Source organism: Arachis ipaensis, chromosome B5, assembly GCF_059453495.1.
Source record: "Arachis ipaensis isolate K30076 ecotype BB chromosome B5, ASM5945349v1, whole genome shotgun sequence".
Taxonomy (NCBI): domain Eukaryota; kingdom Viridiplantae; phylum Streptophyta; class Magnoliopsida; order Fabales; family Fabaceae; genus Arachis; species Arachis ipaensis.
In genome coordinates, this window is record NC_142440.1 from 148,108,491 (window position 1) to 148,122,930 (window position 14,440).

Genomic DNA, 14,440 nt, shown 5'->3' on the forward strand with positions numbered 1-14,440 from the left:
AAAAAAATATTATTTTAAACATCATTAGTTCTAAATGAATAATTTTTTTTTTCAACCAAATCCCCAATAAGTATTCATTTTTCAACCTTTAAACATTAGTACTTTTTGATAAATAAGTCTTTCTTCTATTAATAGTATAGTGTCCTTTGTCTAGTTATAATTTATGTGATGTTTTTTAAGACTTTATGTATGTGTTATTTTTGCAAAATTTACGATGTTATTTTAAAAATTTGTGTTTTTTTACAATTTTTTAATGAATTAGCTTAAAATTTAATAAAAATTAGGTGACCAAAAAGAAATTTTTTAAAACTTTGTATAAGACTTAATTAAAAAAATATAGTATTTTTCTTTATTAAATTAAAAAAATTATACTTATCTAATTTAAGTTTATCTTACATTATTTTCTGTTTTTTTTTTTTTTACAAATTTTGTATAAAATAAATTAAGCTTAAAATTTAACCCAAAAAAAAACTATAAATACTATAAACCATACTAAGGTATTTGAGTTATTCTTTTGTACATAAATTGTGTTAGGATATTGTGAGTTATCCTTTTGCATGTAAATCGTGCTATCCTCCAGTGTTTTAGGTTAAAAACACTATAAACCATGCTACTTTGGACGAGTTATATTCAATTTGGAAAGCTTAAAGTCTTGAGACGATTTATATGTATTTTTAGAATGAGTTTAATGAATAAATCGTCTCAAGATGTGGTGATTTACATATTATCAAAAGCACAAAGTCTTAGAACGATTTATATATTAATAGAGATAGAGGATTCACGTTTTAAAATTTGGTTTAGGAAAATCTGATAATATTGATTAATTTTTCTTTGTTTTATTCAAATAAAAAAGCCTAAATGTTATAATATAATTAATTAATATGTAGGAGAAAGGAATAATACTTGAAAAATAATAATAAATTAGTAATTCAAACCAGTATGAGTGAAGTGTCTTAAAGTTCAAACACGGTACCAAGGGTTAAGAATGCTTAATGTTGAATAATGGATACCCTAGTTGGTACACAAACCTTGCTTCATATATTGTACATGTTATATGCCAGCTTCATGCAAAGATAATAGGTTACGTTGGCGTAACGTGGCATGAAATTAAGTTGCAAAGTTGAAGGCATATTCAATATGAGAAACATACACAAAGGAATTGATCGATAATTACTCGTTCATGTTCACCCGCCAACACGGTGCAAATTAAAGCAAATTACATATCCTCTAAACCAAAATATTTTTTATTGCATTGAAATAAAAGAGTTATTGTATCCTTAATTAATGATTTATACACTTTGTAGAACGTGATGATTTGGTAAGCACGTTCCTGTATGCGAACTTAAACAATGTTATTGTTTATGCTAATGAATAATCATAGAAATGGTACGTTAAAATGACATTGATTAGTTGAGACGACAAACCTAACTTATTTTTTTAAAAAAAATCTTTTTTTTTTCTAACAAAGTTAAAAGAGAATATTCATAATAACAAGGAGAGTGGAATTCTAGGTAAAAATTCAGGTGCAGTAGTCGACTTCACGTAAAGTTGATAACTGAGAGCTGTTAGATTCTTTGACTAATTTGACTAAATTTTTATCTAACAGCTCTTAATTATTAATTTCACATAAAGTCAACTGTATCTGAGTTTTCACCTTTTTCATATTAAACGAAGTTTTTTACTTTAACAAGAAGAAAGTTAAAGAAAATTGGTGGTTCTAACACTAATCTACTATACATCATATACCACTTTTGCATTTAACCTCATCTATCTTATTATTATACTACTTGATTGAATTTTCAGAATTGCATTCTTCTTTAATTTTGTGTTCTTCCAAATCAACGTCTAATGATTGCTTGACAAGAGACATTATTTTATTTTTGAACTTAAAGCATGGATATAATTTGTCTTTGTGCAACTTCAACTTACTTATTTATATATTAGTAGGAAAAAAAACTCGGACCATATATAGGGCTATTTTATATAAATAAATAAATAAATAAATACATTATTTTTCATAATACGCATGCATAAAAAGCTTGACAAAAATGCGTAGGACCACTCTAGGAAAAGCATCCGTGAAATGGGTTAACCCTTCATCTTAGAAAAGGCGTCTACGAATTAGATCTGTCATGGCAGACTGAAAAGCTGAGCACCGAATCCATTACTGCCGACCACGAAATGGAGAAAGTCGTGAATGGCGCATGCAAATTGGCCCATTGCAGGGTCAGCGAATTGGAGCAAAATGTTGGCAGCGCACACAAATTAAGCAACTCATGTATGGCGACCACGAAATGGAGACACAGACAAAACTGCAAATTTCAGTAAGCTCCAGTCCTCGTACGAGCATGCACTTATTGAGCTGGGTGGCAAGGGACAGGGTGAAGGGATTTGGGACGCATATAAAAAGGGAGAAGGGGGAGGGGACCAAGTGAAACATGCCGTATAAAGAGAAAGGAAGTTTAATAAAAAGGGTGGTGGGAAAAAATATTTGTGCTGAGTTTAAAATTTCGTATTGTGGTTTAAAAAAAATGAGTGGCGGTGGAATTAACGTAGAAGAAAATCTCAATCGGTTGGATGAAATTCATATTGCTGCACATTTGCTTCATAAAGGTTAGTATCAGTGATTATGTTTAGTGAATCATGTTATTAGTATTTTTCTTAGAACTAATTTTGTTGTTATTTAATCTTGGTTAGAGTATCTTCAATTACATTTTCTATTTTTTTTATTGCAGACCACCCATGTTCTCACTCCGCATGGCACACATGTCAATGTTTTTATGTTGGAGCCGACAGATCCAAGCATGGAAATTAGGCGGCAGAGGCTTGAGCCTTATCTAAGACGATCATGATTTTATTATGCTTCTTTAATAAAGCTTTTCGAGTATGACAATCCACTGATAAGCACCTTTGTCGAAAGATGGCATCCTAAAATACACACATTTCATCTCCTTTGGGGTGAGTGTACCATAACTCTGGAGGATGTTGCAATGCAATTAGGGTTACCTATTGATAGCAAGCCTGTGAGTGGTACTTTGAGGTCATAGAACAAGTTCTACCAGAGAGATATATGGCAATGGTGTTAAGAACTTCTTTGTGATGTTCCAGCTGGCCATGTAGGGACAACGAAGTTCAACATAAAGTTAAAGAGGCTCCGGACTCGTCTTCAACAGATACCGCTTGACTTACAAGATAATGCCCTCATTTAGTATGCACATTGCTATATTCTGTACTTGTTGGGAGGCGTGCTACTACCAGACAAGGCCAACAACACGGTCCACATTCGATATCTTCCGATTTTGGCTGATTATGATGCCATAAGTACTTATAGTTGAGGTAGTGCCGTTCTTTGTTGGTTATATCGAGCTATGTGCTTAGCAACAGATTACAATGTCGAAGGTATGGCTGGCTGTCATACGTTGCTTATGTCATGGATATACTACAGACTATCTTTCTAGACACCGAATGTAACGACGCCTTATAATTTTCCGTTAGCTATGAGGTATGTTATTATATGGCATTACATGTTTCGTGTTGTGACATCTTGAATTTTCCTTTAAGGTCGAATATAGAATTTATTTAAAAGTTGTTGTTGTCCACTAGGTGGGCGGGTAAGAAGGGATATAATGACTATGCTGAGCAACGCTTACTGAGGCACCGCCTGAGGTTGGACAATCTATAAGTGGATGAGTTAGGTAGAACCCATTATTAAATTGTGGTTATGAAGTTCATCTTAACCTGTACTGACGGGGATACCTTTGTGTGTAGTTTAATTGGTTGCCGTACATGGATCCTCGCATTCTGTCCAGAGTGCCTGCGGAATTTCTCGGCCATCCACATAGAGATTTTTACACGGCGGTTGTCCTGCTCATATTTTTCTGGTGGATTGAGATTCTTAATGTTGATCGAGTGTTGCGTCAATTTGGGGGAAAGCAAGGACCTCCAAACCCTCCGCTGAATATCGATACCTTCCATCGACAATCGGCCCGCAACGACGATGGATGGTGACCCATCCGCCTATCGGCATGGTTTGAGGTACGGGCTAACCAACGTACTAAGGCATATCGTCTACGGATTAATTGTGCAGATACCTTATGGCCTAGCCAAGAATATCATAGGTGGTACTGTGACAGAACAAGGAGGTTTTTTTCTGCGCCTGAAGCATTGCATGACATTGCTATCAAGTTGAGCATGATTTTGAGATATTGAACTTGCCAAACAAGTATGAGGCCCTTAGTATTTTTGAATTTTCCAAAATCTGGAAGACCTGGTCTTTGCAACCCGTACCATCCAACGACATTGGTTCCCAAACTACTTGCATCAACATACATACCGATTTTGATCTGACTCTACCACCTTGTATTCCGCACTTCTGCAGATGTTGTAGTTCTTGACAGCAAGCATCGTTGTTTCTCTATTGAGAAACTTCATCCCAATCTCGAGCTCCATCTCACTTGACAAAGCGTAGTTGCTCGGTCTATCTTCTGCGGTAGTCGAATTCATTGCTCCAAGATTTAAAGACAAATAGTGTGTTAGCGTGCTGCTAGATACACCACCACCCCTCGTCCCACCTCCCGATTTGACATGAATTGGATGAACTGTCTCGCGATAAAGCGGTTGGTCTTCGGGCATAACTTTTGCTTCGTCACCGCTAAAATCTTCAATCTCATCTTCATCAGAAGTTTTTGCCATGCCATCAGCATGACCTTCTTGGAATGCAACAAGGTTGGAAGGGGAGGGACGTGCATGACGATTTTTTGTATTTTGTTTCGACGTCACAAAGGCGTTAATGATGGTTTTCAGTGGCTAAGAGAAGGGGGTTGAATCTTAGCCCCTTTTTGAATCAATAATACTTGCTGGTCTTTGAAACAGCTCCTGGAGACTTTTTGCCTTTTTGTCTCGTACCCAGCCACGAGACTTTTTCTTTTGTCTCGTACCCAGCCACGAGACTTTTCTTTTCGTCTCGTCGATCAGCACGAGATATTTTCAGTTTTATCTCCTGGGCAACAGAAACAGAAATGGAGCAGAAAAGAAAGAGAAATACACCAAGATATATCCTGGTTCAGCTGCTAAGTGCAAGGTAGCCTACATCCAGTCTCCATCACAAAGATGATGGAATTTCACTATAATCATTCTTGATTACAAACACCAATACTCCCTAGGAACTACCCTTCCTATCCGGGATAAGTCTAGAAACTAAACCCAATCCCGAACTTGACTTGGTCACTGCCAAGCTTTCAACTGCTAAGTGCTAACCCAACTTGCAAGGAGATTCCCACAGAATCATGAAACACAACATAGATGTACAAAGGACCTCTAAGGACATCTATGACTTTTTCTTTTAATTTTGCACTCTCTGCCTTTTTCCGCTCTATGGCTTTTTCATTACAAACCTCACTGTTTGCCTTTTTCCATGAGACTCAAGACATGACAAAATTAAACAGAAAAATAAAAAATGAAAACATTGAAGGAGAAGAACTTCTATAAGCTTGGAAAGCTATAGGAACTCTATGCTCACTCTTTTCCTTGAATCAAACCCTGACTGTTCACCCTTACTTATAGGGAGAATCCTCCAAGGTTGAAACCAAACAAACCAAGCCAATCTTCTTCTTCTTCTTCAACCAGAACCGGTTCGGCCAGAGATAGAGAAGAGATAACTCATGCAAAACCCAACATGCAATTACCTCTAGTTCTTCCTTGGTCACCAATCTTCATCAATCCGAGCCCTCCATCCTTGCCTTGCTCTCTAAGATGAACTCCTGGCCCTTGATGCTTCATGATGATGATAGCTTCATCTGCTCCAATCTCTGCCTCTTCCATCACGTAGCCACTGTAGCTACCTCCTGTGGTGGTTGAGCAGAATCAGAGTCAAGCCATCCCTCCAAGGATCTTCTTCTTCTGACCGAGATCTTCTCTTCCATTTTTGGTATGGAGAAGCCAAGATCTCTTCACTAAATCTTACCACAAGTGATGAGAATCTTAGCCACAGCATACTTTTAGTTTGCTTTTTCTTGCCATCATGGTGATGGTCTTGTTACTAGCTTTTTCTTCTTCTTCTTGTTGGTAGCTTCTGATGGCTTCCATAATTTCTGTGAAATGACCGAAAGCTTGAAAAAGAGTAGAGAGAGAAGAGAGAAAATATTCAATGGATTTGAGCAATAATTAATGTAACAAAGAGAGAGAACAAAAGTAAACTCAAGTTTCCCACTTCCCTTTGCTGAGTAGCGTGTAGAGTCATTAAAGCTGTCAAATCAATTTCTCTCTCTCATTTATGTTTCCAATGCTAGCAAATTAAATTTTGAAATCCATCCCAAAGTAAGAAATGGGATCCGTTGGAAGCATTGAAATTTTGCTTTCTTTGCTTAAAAGTTTCGGACCAAGCATGCTTGCCTTCAAGCAATTTTAATTTTGGGCTTGTAACAACAAAATTCAATCTGGCCCAATTAATCACAAATTGCTTCAGCCACTTAATATAACACATTTTGAACCGAGCTAAATGCTTAAAAGCACATTGGGCTTGCAGTAATAGATCAAACTGGCCCAATGAAATAATTCAGCCATCATAATCATATTTAACATCAAGGCTGAAGGAAGATGCATATATGGACTTGCAATATTTTCTTTTATTTTCGGCCCAATAGCAGAATCTGCACCAACAAAATTATTAATTAAATAATTGTGAATTAAAATCAAATTAATAATTTTGTAAATAATTATATTAATAATGTTTAGTCATCATAAAGATTAATTTAGAGTTTTCTAAACTCATCAATCTCCCCCTTGATGACAAACATTATTAAAATTGAAATGGAAAGAAATTAAAGATTAAAGTATAAAATACTCCCTTTGAATATTTGAATTTCTCCTCCTTTCTAATTGTCACATGGCTCCCCCTTAATGTATGCTATTTTACCAAGGAAAGCTTTATACCTATAACAATTTTGATCAAGCCTAAGGCAACAATGTTATTCAACATATTCATTATGTAATGTTGAATGACTTGATTTATGAGCAGAATTTGAATGATAATCAAAACTCATTTGTTATCAATAATTTGATTTTCTGCTCAATCTCTTACAAAACAATTGATGCAAACAAACATTGATGTTTCCTGAAGTTGCTTTTCAAGTTATTTTGAAAGTATTTTCCAAAGAATAAATCAGAGTAACTTAATTATAGCAAGGAAAATTTGTCTAATCAAGTATGATCATCTCAAACCATAGCAACTATCAAACTTCATATATCACAACTTAAAAGAACTGCCAAAAATAAAACAATAATCATTTTATCAAAGTAAGACAAAAGCATCACAATTACAATCAAACAAGCATTTTACCAAGATAAACATCAGGCAGCAGCAACAATCAAGATAGAACAAATGCATTATCAACATCAAATGTATCATCTCAACAAGACATTGAAACAAGGGTGATCATGAATCCTCAAAAGGATTTCATCCCTGTTTTATTAATTTCAATTTTTCTGCACCATTTCTCCCCCTTTTGGCATCAAGGGCTCCTGCAAAAAAATGATATAGAACACAAAATATGCAAAATATACACAAAATGTTAAAAGTGTATCATCAAGACATAGATCCAACAGTATCCTAACAGACAAAATAGAGTATTAAATTGAGCCTAAACATGCCAATATCAAATACTAAACAGATTAATAATCAGATAAATGAAGTTCAGATTCCTCAGCCGCTTCTTCACTTGCAACTCCCATCTCCTCCTCAAGGCTCTCCAGCATCAGACTTACCATGTCCTTGCATCTCATCCAAGCCTTTTCATTTTCATAGGCTAGCTTGCGTGCCACCTTATGGGATTGTACCATGAGCTCCGACATGTTTGAAAATTCTGTGAGAATTTCTTTGATAGATTCGGTTGCCTTGGAGGACTCATGCCGACTTTCATATTCACTATCCGAAGCCACATATTTCTTCCCTTTGGTTCCTTTAACAGCTTCTCCTCCTTTAATCATAGATACCTTGTTTTCTACAGCCTCATTTAGGAGATCAATTTTAAAATATTCAAAAATACTTGTTAAAAACATTCCATAGGGCAGATTCGCCTTTTTGGTGCTTTTAACTGATTCCCACATATGTCTGATCATAAGGTAACCAAATGTTATAGGAGTTGATGTAACAAGAGCAAAAATGATGAGAGAGTCAGAGAATGTTACTCTATTATGGGAGCCACTTTGAGGGGTCAGGATGTGAGTGATGATCCTGTGAAGCAAAGAGTTGGTGGGACCGAGAGCTTTGTGGATAGGAGTAGTCCCATCCAAACCAGAGAGATTTTCACAGATGTGTTGAAGAACAATCTTATAGTTGACGCCGACCTGTGAGTCCCACTTCTCGGCCATATATGCTCTCGGCCCTTCCTCTTTGTAGCCTAGAGCCGTTCCAATAGTTCCAGTGTCAAGAGTTATGTGAACCCTCTTCACATATGAGTGGATGGTGCCATCAATCAGTCGCATGTTGGCATAGAATTTACGAACCAAACCGGGGTAAATCGGTTTCTGGATGTGGAGCAGTGGAGTCCATTGAAGAAGTTCAAAAAGAGAAGAAACATTTATCCCTTTGTTGGTGAGAGAGTCAAGATTGACTAGATAGGTTGCACAGAGATGACGTTTTTCCAGAACCTCTTTGTGGAATTCATATGAAGCACAGGAGTTAAACCTGGCAGGATCATAGTGAGAGTGTGATTTGTTGAATTTGTTCTTGAAATCCAAGGACTCCAGGTTTGCGGGTTCCTTGGTGTTGTGCAGCCTGAACCCTTTTGTTTTCTGAGTACTCCTTCCGGGTGTGGCTTTCTTCGGTGGAGATGGTGGTGGTGATGGAATCGGTGAGGTGTGTGATTCTTCCTCTTCCTCTATAGGAACTTTCTCTTTCTTCTTCCTTGAAGAGGTTTTAGTGGCTATGACTTTCCTTCGCATGGTGTTTGTTTGTTTTGAGGGTGGTGAGGGAGAAGATGAGGATGTAGAATGGATATGGATGTGGGTGTGAGATTGTGGTGTGGACGGTTTTTGAGAAAATAAAATCCTTTCACTTTTTCTAGGGGCGGTTTTATTTTTCATGGTAATGAAAATGGAGAAGTGGAAGATGGGGGGTTGAATAGAAACCGAATTGAGTGAGGGAGGAGGGAGGTTAGGGAAGCATTAAATGTGGAGTGGAGAGAGAATTGGAGGGAGTTTAATGACCATTAAGGAGCGGTTAATACCCAAGGAGGTTTCTCTTTTATTTGAAATAAACTGAAAAGTGGTTTCCTAGAATCAAGGGATTAGATGAAGAAAAAGATTTGATTTGACAACATCCTCTTCCAACAAGATTTGATGAGACAACAAAAGGATATTGTGATTTACACAAAGAGAAACTAACAAAACGGTCAGAGTGGGGTCAAGGAAATTTGGTGGGGCCTATTAAAATTAATTTTGGCGCAGTCTCCCCCTTGATCACAGCCCTTTTAACACACTCTGATTTTTATCTCCTCCTTTCCTACGAGACAAAACTGAGCAGAATCAAAATTTCACAAGTTATCAATAGAACTTAAATCAATCATTCCCAAACTTTTTCTCAAAGTACAGAATCTGTCTTCACAGAGGGGTTTTGTAAAAATGTCAGCAAGTTGGTCTTCAGATTTTACAAATTGAATATCGATAGTACCCTTTTACACATGTTCTCTAATAAAATGATATTTAATTTCAATGTGCTTGGTTCTTGAATACAGAACAGGATTTTTTGAAGTGTTTATAGCATTCATATTATCACAAAATAAAGGTATACTATTGATCTTTAATTTGTAATCTTCTAACTGCGTTTTTAACCAAATTAATTGTGAACAACATGCAGATGCAGAAATATATTCAGCTTCAGCTGTGGATAGAGCCACTGTGGCTTGCTTTTTGCTTGACCACATGTTGAGTGAACTTCCAAGGAAGCAACACATACCGGATGTACTCCGTCTATCCACTCTATCTCCCGCATAATCTGTATCACAAAATCCTACTACACAAAAATCATTAGATTTAGGATACCACAAGCTATAATCACTAGTTCCCTTAATGTATCTAATGATGCGATTAGTGGTTGAAAGATGGGATTCTTTTGGGTGAGATTGAAACCTTGAACATACACCCACACTTTGAACAATGTCCGGTCTAGAAGAGGTAAGGTACATGAGTGAACCTATCATTCCTCTATACCTTGTTTCATCCACATCTTTGCCATCATCATCCTTTTCAAGTTTTGTGTTTGGATGCATTGGTGTACCCATTGGTTTGAAACTTTCTAGGCCAAACTTTTTGATAAGTTCTTTTGCATGCTTTTCTTGGTGAATAAAGATACTACTAGGAGTTTGTTTAATTTGGAGGCCAAGAAAGAAAGTTAGCTCTCCCATTAAACTCATCTCAAACTCACTAGTCATGAGTTTTCCAAACTCTTCACACAAGGACTCATTAGCCGAACCAAATACAATGTCATCCACATAAACTTGAACTAGGAGAATATCATCATTAGATGCTTTAATGAATAAAGTTGTGTCAGTGGTTCTCCTTTGAAAGTGATTTTCCAATAGAAAGGCACTAAGCCTTTCATACCAAGCTCTTGGAGCTTGCCTAAGGCTATAAAGGGCCTTTGAGAGTTTAAAAACGTGATTTGAAAAATCTTTATGTTCAAAGTCGGGCGGTTGAGCAACATACACTTCTCTATCAATAAAGCCATTAAGAAAAGCACATTTAACATCCATTTGAAACATTTTGAAACCCTTATGGGCAGCATAGGCAAGAAGCAACCTAATTGCTTCCATTCTAGCTACCGGTGCAAAAGACTCATCAAAATATATACCCTCTTCTTGATCGTAACCTTGGGCCGCTAATCTAGCCTTGTTACGAACAACTTGTCCATCCTCACCAAGTTTATTTTTAAAGACCCACTTAATACCCGTAACTTTCTTACCATCCGGATGTGGTACTAGTGTCCAAACCTCATTCTTGTCGAATTGAGCAAGCTCTTCTTACATGGCTTTGACCCATGATGGATCTTCAAGAGCTTGTTTTACATTTTTGGGCTCCATTTGTGACAAGAGAGCAAAGTTGCTTGGTTCGGATTGTCTTTTGGTTGAGGATCTTGTTGTAACACCTTGAGAGGGATCACCAATGATGAAGTCATGAGGATAACCCCTCATGAACTTCCATTCTCTAGGCTTCCGGAGTGGTGTTGAGCTTTGATGAGCTTCTGGTGGTCTCACTGTTTCAGTTTCTCGTGCTGGCTCAGGAGACAAAATGGAAATGTCTCCTCCAATCTGACAAGACAAAACTGGACTGGCAGATTCTTCATTTTGAGCAGATTTGGAATTTTCTTCACTGGTTCCTTTATTCACAACTTCTTCACAATCTGTATCATCTTCTATCACAGTACTGGGAATTGAGTTAGAATCACAAAAAGTAACATGTATGGATTTCTCTATGGTCCTATGTTCTTTGAGATAAATCCTATAGGCCTTGCTAGTGGTGGAGTATCCAACAAACATCCCTTTATAGGATTTTGGATCAAATTTGCCAAGGTTTTCTTTATTGTTAAGTACAAAGCATTTGCATCCAAAAACATGAAAATACTTAAGATTTGGAGGGGTTCCTTTCCATAGCTCATAGGGGGTTTTCTTCAACCCTTTTCTAATAATTGTCCTATTTAAAATATAACAAGCTGTATTTACAGCTTCTGCCCATAAAAATTTTGGAATATCATTCTCACAAAGCATGGCCCTAGTCATTTCTTGAAGGCTTCTATTCCTTCTCTCAACCACCCCATTTTGTTGAGGTGTTCTAGGGCATGAAAAGTTATGAGCAATTCCAAAGTCATCACAGAATTTTTCAAAGTCTTGGTTTTCAAATTCTCTTCTGTGATCACTTCTCAAATGGGAAATTTTTAAATCTTTTTCATTTTGAATTTTCTTGCAAAGGGTTGAGAAAGCATGAAAAGCATCATTTTTATGAGCAAGAAAAAGTACCCAACCAAATCTAGAGTAATCATCTACCACAACAAGACCATAGTGTTTACCTTCTAAACTTTGGGTTCTTGTTGGACCAAAAAGATCAATGTGTAACATCTCTAATGGCCTTTTGGTTGAGATTCCATCTTTTGGTTTAAAAGAGGATTTTACTTGTTTGCCCAATTGGCAAGCATCACAAGTAAGATCCTTATCAAATTTGATATTTGAAATTCCTCTAACCAGATTTTTCTTAACTAGCTTAGAAATTTGGTACATGCTTGCATGACCCAACTTTCTATGCCATAGCCATTTTTCAGATTCAAGAGAAGTAAAACATGTTACATTTTGTTCTTTCAAGTCCTCAAGAGTCAATCCATATACATTATTGCACCTTTTAGCTTCAAATAAAATATCCCCAGATTTTTCACACACAACTAAACACACAAATTTTCTAAATATAACTTCAAAACCTAGATCACACAATTGGCTTACACTTAGTAAATTATGTTTCAAACCATTTACAAGAAGAACATCATTTATACAAGATGAAAAGCTTTTACCAACTTTCCCAACAGCCACTGTCTTTCCTTTAGCGTCATCACCAAAAGTGACAAATCCTCCATCATATTTATCAAGTTTTATGAAGAAGGTTGTCTTTCCGGTCATATGCCTAGAATATCCGCTGTCCATATACCACATATTTTCCTTCCATTTGGATGCTAGGCATACCTACAAAACAAGCTCAACTGACCTTAGGTATCCAAATTTTCTTGGATCCTTTTACGTTAAACCATCTCTTATGTCCTAAGCCATTATAATCAAAAACAACTTTGTAAACTTTATCACCTATCATCCTTTCACCAAAAAAGCATTGAATGAGAAAGTGTCCATTTCTGTTACATAGTCTACAAAACCTTGGAGTTGCTGTTTTGTTAAAGCCTTTTGGGTTTTGAAATCTTGTATCATTTGAAGATGAGGCAATGTTTTCAAAATGAGGTTTCTCAATAGATTTATAGAACCCTAAGCCAGCTTTATCATAAAGAGGTTTTTGACTAGCCAAGATTTGATTCAGATTTTCAGAACTTTGAATGAACTTGGCTAAGTCTTCTTTAAGTCTTTTGACCTCTTTAAGCAACTCTTCATTTTCTTTAAAACAATTTACATATGCAACAACTGAATGATCACTTTCACAGCTTCTAAGTTGGGCTTTTAACTGCTTATTTTCTTCAACAAGATCACAAGTAGTTTCGGCCTCCCTTAGTTTTTCTTTGAGAAATCCATTTTCTGCTTTAAGAATGATGATTTGTTGTTCAAGTTCTTGATTATCCAGCAAAAAGCATCTTATTTTTTCAGAAAGATGATCTATCATAAGATGAAGAGATTCAGTGTTAGGGTTAGGAATGATTACCTGTTCAACATGGTCAGCCATAAGACATGGTTGAGACAAGGTTTCGGATTCCTCATCATCTTCTGAATCATTTTCCAGATCTTCCCATGATGCCATCAGACCCTTTTTCTTTCCTTTCTTTGGCCTTTCTTCCTTCTTCAACTTAGGGCAGTCGGACTTGAAGTGCCCCATTTCCTTACAGTTGTAGCAAGTCACCTTGCTGAGATCTTTCTTCTGTTTTCTTGAGCTGCCTCCTTTGCCTCTCTCCTTGAACTTCACCATTTTCCTGAATTTTTTGGCAAACAACACAAATTCATTTTCAGAATCACTGGATTCATCATCCAGGGGGTTAGTCACAGATGTAAAAGCAATTCCTTTTTTTAATCCTTTTTCAAATAAGTGTTTTCAAAAGCAAGTAAATTTCCTCTCAAATCATCATATGTCATGGAGTCAAGACCACTACTCTCAGAAATAATTAATGCTTTTGTTTCCCACTCTTTTGTGAGACATCTCAACACTCTTCTCACTAGCACATATTCAGGATACTTGATTCCCATAGCATCCAAGCCGACAATGATGGTGTTGAAGCGTTCAAACAACTCATCAATGGATTCTCCTTCCTTCATTGCAAACTCATACTCTCTGTTTAACATATCTATCCTGGTCTTTTTTACAATGGTGGTTCCTTCATGAGTAACTAGGAGTTTGTCCCAGATTTTCTTTGCTGTTGTGCATCGTGATACCCGTCGGTACTCCTCGAAGCTGATAGCACAGTTGAGCAAGTTGATATCCTTGGCGTTGAGCTCCACCTTCTTTCTATCTTCTTCGGTCCAGCTTGCTTCTGGTTTAAGAGTGACAATTCCTTCAGCACTTGTGATTGTTGGATATTGGGGACCTTCCAGGATAATCTTCCAAAGTCTGTAATCCACTGCTTACACAAAGATCTTCATTCTCTCCTTCCAATAGGTGTAGTTTTTCCCATTGAAAAGAGGAGGTCTGTTGCTTGATTGTCCTTCAGTAAGGTTGTAGGACACCAGATTTGAGCCACTATTTTCTGCCATCT